Source organism: Cavia porcellus, unplaced genomic scaffold (genome assembly GCF_034190915.1).
Source record: "Cavia porcellus strain 051 isolate PalLab524CR breed Dunkin Hartley unplaced genomic scaffold, mCavPor4.1 scaffold_8, whole genome shotgun sequence".
Taxonomy (NCBI): Eukaryota; Metazoa; Chordata; class Mammalia; order Rodentia; family Caviidae; genus Cavia; species Cavia porcellus.
Genome location: NW_026947491.1, coordinates 4434872 through 4443210, shown reverse-complemented (window position 1 = coordinate 4443210; position 8339 = coordinate 4434872).

The window sequence follows — 8339 nt, the reverse complement described above, 5'->3', positions numbered from 1 at the left end:
GCGGTCCTGGTACCGTGGACCGGGTCCTCCCAACACTGGGGCTGTGGTGTGGGGCGTGTGTCCCTCCCCCGACCCAGCCTTGCCCAAGGGTCATGTCTGGACCACGACGAGGACCGCCAGGCGCTGCTCCAACTGCACCCTGCGTCGCTGCACATACAAGGCCTCTTTCCTTCGCCCACAGGGCCCAGAGTCACACGAGCCCGGCCTTGGCGCGGCACGGGGTGGAGTGTTCCTGTGCTCCGCCAAGGGCCTCGCACCCGTGGAGCTGGGGCGAGAGCCCCCGACCCACGCCTGAGTCCTCCCCCTCCACTCAAGCACCCGTACATGCCAAGGTCTGAGGCCTGTTGAGGTCCGATCAGCAGCTGCAGCAGGGACCTCCGCGGTAGGGTGCTATCTCCACCGCAGCTCTGTCAGTCCTGGGCCTGGAGCGCACGGTCTGGCCGCAGCGTCTGCAGCGCCGGGCCTGCAGTCCTCCTGTTGGCCACCGAGTGGCGCAGTGATGCAAGGTTCTCAGCTGCTGCTGCTGGGTCTTGGGACTGGAGCTCAGCTTTACCCCGAGTGGGCACAGGGCAGCTGCCTGAGCTCCCTCAGCAGAGTGGAGCTGGGGTTCGACTCCGGTACTAGGGGGCCAGTGAGAAGGGATGACGTCTCGAGGCCCAAGCAATGTCTGCCTAGGGCTCTGTGGACACACACACACACACACACACACACACACACACACACATGCACACACACACACACGAGCATGCACATGCACACACTTGAAGCAGGACAGGATGCATCACACCTGCTCAGTGCACCATGAGATGCGGTTCCTACACTCAGGGCCTCGCAAGCCCAGAGGGTAGGCCTGGCCAGGCCCCACTGTGGAGGGCACAGACCACGGCTCCAAACCTAGGCTGAACTACAGTGGGGGAGCCATTTCCCAGCATCTCGCAGGGAGTGGAGACAACCAAGTAGTTTTGGTCTGGACTTTCGTGTCCTCAGATGTGCGTTCAGGGGCCTGCGTTTGCCGGGGAGCCGTGCAACCCTCACAGAAGTGGGCAGTACTGCTGTGAGCATTTCACAGCTGTCTCCACTTTTGGCTTCTTCCATCAGTGTTTGCTTTTGCACCGACATTTTTGTCGTTTGTTAATTCTTACAGGCATCCGTTGCACACCTGGTGTGTGCTAGCCTAACTCAGAAGAAATGGCAAATCCTGCTTACTTAGGGCAAGTCAGACCCTGGGAAGCCCCCTTGTGGCCAAGCAGCTACCAGCTGTGAATGTGGATTTAGCAGGCTGTTTGGGGTGAGGCTGGCTGGGCTTTGGGGTCTGTGGGATGGGAGCCGCCTGGCTGGGCGCTGATGGGGGAGGTGTGTTGTCCATGGCAGGGCGCTGGGTCAGAATGGGGAGAACTAGTGCCTTGGCACACAGACAGAACTCACACCCTCAGCCTCCACCACTGCTGGTCCATTCTCTGTGTCAACTAAAGAAAGCTTTCCAGTCATTTCCTACAAAACACCCTCACCACGCTTAGACCAAGTTGGGTGGGAAGTTAAACTGAGCTGGGGCAGACTGGCCATGGAGACCCCCGGGGTGGGCTGCTGGTGCTGGGCGAAGCTGTGAGGCATCTACTCTCTCTGGTCCAGGGTGGGCTGAAATGCAGGAGGCCGGGCCGTGATCCCCGGCTCTGCCTGGCTGCTGGCCCAGCCAGGTGCTGTCCTCCTGAGGTCCTGATGCTGCGTCTTTCCCCCAGCTGCAGTCCCTGAGGGCAGTATGACCTCTAGCAGCAGCACAGGAAGACCCTATTCCTGTCCAGGGGACTCCAGGGCGTCAGTGGGGACTGGTGTAACTCATTGCCCATCTAGGTGTTTCCAGGAGTCCCTGCTCCTGGTGAGGAGCTGCTGCTGAAGCCCAGGTTTTTGTCCTCCTCACAAAGCCATGGGGGTGACTCAGCTCTCACCTCTGCAGACATCCGCCTACCTCAGCCTCCTCTCTGCTCCCCACAGGCCTGGGGCAGCAAATCTTTCCTGATCCCTTCCCTCCACCCAATCCCACTTTCCTAAGTTTCCATGAAGCAGGTGACAGTGTGGGCACTGTGGGTGGAAGCATCTGCTTCCAGATCATAGCTCACTTGCTAGAATGAGCAATGGATCCATGGATGGATTCTTAGCTGAGTGGGCTGCTGAGAGGCGGGGCCTGGTTGGAGGAAGTGGGTCATGAGGCTGTGACCCTAGGGACTATCTCTGGGCCCTGGCCCCTTCTGTTCTGACTCCCCTCTGCCTTCTCACATGCCAGGAGGTGAACGACTTTCCTGCCCCACACTCTCTGGCCCTGACATTCCCACCTTGGAGCCAGGCAGCCATGGACTGAGCTCTCTGAAACCATGAGCCAAAAATCGGTCCTCTACCTTGCAGTTGCAGATGTTGGGCATTTTGTCCCGGGGTGGGAAGATGGTCCCCACCGCCCCTCTGGAAATATTTCCTCAGGAGGCTTTGCCTGGGTCCACTGTGCTGTCTGAGGGTCACTGCCACCCACCCTCTCTGACTCCCAGAATTCCGGGAGTGTCCTTAGCACCACTGGGGCTCGCCTCCCTGTGGGGCCAGCTGATACAGTCAGGAGTCTCCTCCATCTATGTCCCAGTGGGCTTCGGGGACACAGTGGAAGCCTAGCTGTGATAGCTTTAAGGAGCCCTCAGGTCAGTATGGGGAATCAGGCTGGTCTGGACTAGGCTGTGTTCTGGTGTCTATGACATAGGTTTCTGTGGGCTCCTTGGATGGGCAGTGCCAGCCCTCCTTGGGGTTCTTCACATCTGTATGAGCATCCAGTTGCCAATTTGTCCCCATCCACAATTCTTCATGGAGCACTTGCTACATCCCCGTACTGGGCCAGTGCTGGAGAACAGTGATGACACAGGACAAAGAACACGACGTCCATTGAGGGGCATCCAGGGGCTTCTGTTTCCCTGCGGCACCTGGATTTATCTCCCTGGACCCAGTCTGTTTGTCCCCTCCTGCCATTGCCTGCTGATGGTCACACTGAGTTTCTCTTCTTTCGCTTCTTTGAGGCAATGTGTTCCATGACCACCTTTGAGCCTCCATCTCTCCAGCCTTCTGCTCCTCTGGACACCTGATTTTTAAATCTCCCTCCTGCATCAGTGCTTCTATCCCTAACCCACCCATCAGGGCACAGGGAGAGCCAGAAGCCAAGGCAGCGTGCTCTTCCCTGCTGAGAACTCAGCCCCCCGGCGTGGGTGTCACTGTCTGCACCGAAGCTGGGGTACGGTCTGAGGGAGACCTGGAGAAGATGATCGGGTTCAGCAGGTCAGGGAGGGACATTGACTCCCTGCTTTCCACAGTGGCTAGCTTCCTAGACCAGGATCTCCGCTTCCCTTTGCGTGATCTGAGGCCAGGTTTTCTGGGTAGGTCATCAGGGACACTCAGGGAAAGTACCTTCCTCCCCAAGGCCTCCCACCCCTCCTCAGATCATGTCAAGGACACCAGCACCTCCTTTCAGTGGTTTTCCTCACTCTGATACCCATGCTGGCCTGGAACACCTGGGCTCTGGTGAGCCCCTTGCCCCAGCCTCCCTGGCAGCTGCAACTACAGGTACACACAACCACGCCTTGTAAAGAATTCTGTTCTTCACATAAAGAGCTTAAAAAAATTAGTCCTGCAAGATTTAAAGACCCAGTCCAAAAATGGGCATCTGAGATGAACACACTCCTGTCAGATGAAGAAATACAGACAGCAAATAAATATGTGAAAAATGTTCACCATCACTGGTCACTTGAGAGTTGCAAATTAAAACAACACCGAGATTCCACCTCACCCCAGAAAGAATGGCTGTTACCAAGAAATCAACCAATAACAAATGCTGGCAGGGCCGTGGGGAAAAAGGAACCCTTCTTCACTGTTGGTGGGAGTGTAGACTGGTACAACCACTGTGGAAATCAGCATGGAGATTCCTCAAAACCTAGGATTGGAGGTCTTCTGCAACTCAACTATTCCCCTTCTGGGTATCTTCCCAAAAGAATTAAAAACATCATACCACTGTGATATATGTTTATATATCCCATGTTTATAGCAGCACAGTTTATAATAGCCAGATCTTGGAAACAACCTAAATGCTCAGTGACTGAGGAATGGATAAAAAAATGTATTTTTATGCAATGGAGCACTACTCAATCATAAAGAAGGACAAACCGGAGACTTTTATGAGTAAATGGCTGCACGTTGAGACCATACTCATTAGTGACATAAATAATACATGTCTGTAAACATATTGTCTCAGTGTGAGAAGCTGAGAGAACAATATATGTAGATGTGTATCTATATGAATATGTATATAAAATAGTAAAGGTAGTCATACTACCGATTTCTCTGAGTTTGCTGAAGAGAAAGGTTTGCGCTGGTGCTGTCCAGACATTGAGTGCAGTTGTCTTGTGCTCCAGTGAGTGATTTGGGGTGACAGTGTGTAATGTGCGTCCCATGGTTGCCCCCTGATTGATGAGTTTTGAAATTGTATTGCAGCTTTTTTGCTTTATTTTTTTCCTTTTTCTCCTTGAAATAAAATGGATTTGGAAAAGAAAAAGAATTATGTTCATTCCTTTTTCCCGTAATGCTGTCCTTCCCTTCTTTCTTGCCTATTTCCTCTTCTCTTTATGACACTCTGCCCCCCTCCCTCTCTCCCTCCCTCCTGAGTGCGGGGATCAGACCTGAGGCCTGGGCTGCCCCAGTAAAACCCGCAGGAGCTTCCAGGTGAGCAGAGTCCTTCCCCGGGCTGGGGTCACGCGGAGCAGGGGCCGGTGGCTGGGATGGACTGCAGGTGGGGCACAGGGCATGGTGGGGTGGGGGCAACTGCCAGCTGCCACGTCTGCAGGGAGGATGCGCTTGCCACAGCCACCCTATCCTGTCCCCTGCCCTGGCTGGGGTGCTCCCTCCCTGAGGCCCACAGGTTCCTTATTCTCCACGGCCAGGCAACACCTGTTTAATACTTCTAATAGTTCTTGGGGTGATCGGGGCAGGAGCCACACATTTCAGTGTTTAGTAGGAACTCGGTCCGGGAGCGAGGTGCTTGCTGAGCCCTTGGCAAGCAGGCAAGCAGGCAGTATACTTAGCACACTCGGGAGCGTTCACCATTAATGAAGCAGAACACTGTGGCACTGAAAGCTCGAGGGCCTCCTGGCAGGGTTTTCAGCTGTGGGGAGCTGGAGGACCTAGGCCTGGGGGCAGAGGACCTTGCTCTCCAGGAAGGCCGGAGAGATGGGGCACCCAGAGACGAGATAAGGAGGCCCAGGAGGTCGTGCAGAGGAGCTAAACCAGGGAGGCAAGGGCACTGCCCCGGCTGGCAGTCTGGAGTGAGGTGGGGGCAGTGCTTTCAGGGATCCTCAAAGGATTTATTCCAGGGTGCCCACAACTTTGGAACTTTGGGGTGGTGAGGAAACAGGTTTTCTTCCCCAGCTGCTGCTTTGATGGGAATGAAGGGGGAGGTAAATTGGGGAGGGGAGGGATCCGTGCAGCTCTCAGAGCTTCCCAGGGCAGGAGCAGGGCCTCAGACCTCTGTCTCTCTGTCCCTCTGTGGTCTCTCCCCCGTGCATGCAGCCTGGACCCAGGTCCCCCTACAGCCAGGGGGGCCGGCACAGCCTATGCTTTGGTGCTGGTCCCTGTGTGTCCCTCCAGCCCCCATCCGAGCACAGACAGAGCCCGCCAGCCCTTCCTGGGCAGAGCAGGTCCCCAGGGGGCAGGACTTTCCTCGCCAACAGGGGAAGTCCTGGGCACAGTCTTCGTGTCCGAGGAGCCTCAGGAACAAGAGCCCGAAGTGGCAGATACTTGGCCTCTGTGGGGCCTCAAAGGCTCTGGCCTGGCTTGCTGAGGTCAGTGGTCTCCCTGTAGGGTGTCCCAGTCGGCTGTAAAGACTGAAGACTCCTCCCCTGATAATGTGATCATTCCCTATGTCATCTGCTACAGGGAAATAAATGCCTCCAGCCAAAAGGACAGAGCAGGAAGGGCTCTGGGGGAGCAGATTTGGAAACCTTGGGGTGCCGAGGGGGATGGACCTCTTCCTCCAACCTCCCCCAACTCCCAAGGGGAGAGCAGTGTGTGGCCCGCAGCAGCCAGTCCAGGCGAGGCCACCCCCGTGGCCACACCACAGCTTCGCGCTCTTCCCAGCTCGGGTTGTGTTAGTGCTAGAGTGAGAAATTGGGCTGCGTGTTTAAGCAGAAATACAGAAAAACACCAAAAAAAGTAAAGCTGTCTGGTAACCCTGCCCCCATCTCAGGGTGGCAGCCAGCGGTGATGGTCACATAAATCCAACAGCAAAGTCCTGCTCCACTGGCTTGGGTGAAGCAGGCGCCTGTGTCCTGGTGGTTCTCAGGGACCTGAGGAGCGGGTCGAGCTCCCCACCAGCTCTGGGGACACAGCTGCATCCGTGTCCCCACGGATGTGTCCCGCGTAGGACTAGAACCCCTTGGTCTGCAGCTGCTCTCCGGGCTGCACTTAACTCTCACCCGCGCTCCGGTGCATGACGGGCGCCTGACTTTTCCTGCAACCTCACTGCTAATTTCCTTACGGTTCTTACCGTCTTACTATCAGGTGCCTCTTGAACACATGTGTGTGTGCACAGACCTTTCCAGCGAGTGTGTTTTAGGAACGGCTGCATCAGAATTCACTCACATTTTAATCTTTGTAAACATTGCAGATCGACACCCAGTTCTTAGCGGCCGCTCTTTCCCCAGCTCTATGTCTCTTTCTCTGGGCTGTGTTATTGCCCTTTTGTGTGTGTGCTGGACCTGATTTATGAATGAAAAGTAGCATTTTGTTATTTTAATGTGTGCTTTGCTGTTCATCTTTCCGGTACAAATTTGTTCCCTGTCTCATCTGATTATAGGCTCTTGTTTCTTCTGTTCCCACCCTCTACCTCATTTTTCTATAAAGTACTTATATTTCCTTATCAATATATTACAGGTATTTTTGTGTAAGATACATAAATGCTTTGTGTATATCTCATTCATTTTTGCTTTTTCAAATAAATTTAGGTTTTCATGTGGTAAGACCTGTTAATTCATGTGTTTTCCCTCTGAGCACCACCTTCCCCAGGATATTACAAAACTATTCTAAATTATATTCCTACAAGTCTATTTTGAAAGTACTCAGGTCCTTTACCTACCAGAAGGCCAGTACCTAACTTTGTTTCCTGGCAGGGATATTCTATTTCCTATGCCTTTGCCATCTATTAAATTCCCACCAACTCAAATACATTCCCGTGACCTCTGTGCTTCGATGTATTTATTAGGTGTCCTTACTCCGCTGATTAGAGCAGGCTTTTCTGTGTTTTCCCACTCAGCCGCAATATTGATTCACCATCACCCCTGGCCTTCATGAAAAGATCGTTGGCCATCCACGGTTCGGCCAGGATCACACCATCCTTGCTAAATTCTTTGCCTATACTTTTACAATTGAATGAAAGTCTCTGGGAAAACTCGGTAGAATTTCAGAAATACTAGTAAACAGGGTCCGACAAAGTGAAAAAACAAAATGGGCACCACATATTTTCATATGAATTGCTTTTATCATAGAAGAAATTAGCAGAATAATGCACATCTTTTGCTGTACCTTCTCTGGCCACCTTTGGGTTTAGAAAGACAGATTTTGGACAGTGTGGCTTGACTGGCCCAGCCGTGAGAGCTCTTGCCCTATAACCTTCTGGGTGGGTGCCGCCGCCATCTCCAGGTGAGCCAGGGGTGATCAGAGGCAGAAGCTGCTGGGCTGCATGGAAGAAAGAGAGTTTCTGGTCTGGGAGACATTCAAACCCAGGGTTCAAGACCAAAATCTCCTTGTGTCTGGAGATTCTCTGCAATTGGACCAATTAATGGCATGCCAAAATATAGTGAGTGATGTGGCTATAGCGATAGAAATCCCAGAAGGTGGGAACACAGCGGGTTTCAAACCTACAATGCAAATCTGTACCTAGGAGGAAGATGCTGGTGATAGAGAGGGCAATGGCAGCCTTACTGAGAACAGGCTGATTGGGGCAGTTGACTGACAACTTGAGTCAGCATGGTTGTGGGCACAGAAGACCCTCTTTGGGGAAGATTGTTGTTGGAATGCTATAAAAAGGAGAGCAGGAAGGAAGGGTTGCTGCTGATTTTCTTGGAAGAGCTTCGTTCCAGCTGCCTTTCTTTGCAGGGCATTCAGCTGAGTTCCCGCCTTCCACGTTGCCGAGGATGAACGTGTTCTCTTTGGAGGAGCTGCCGTCTTGGCTTTTGCCTTGGGCACCATCTCATGGCTTTTGGGTTCAGACCCTTCAGTCCTCCACTGCAGACTCCTCGGCCTCCTGAGATGGGCTGGACCCATCTAGG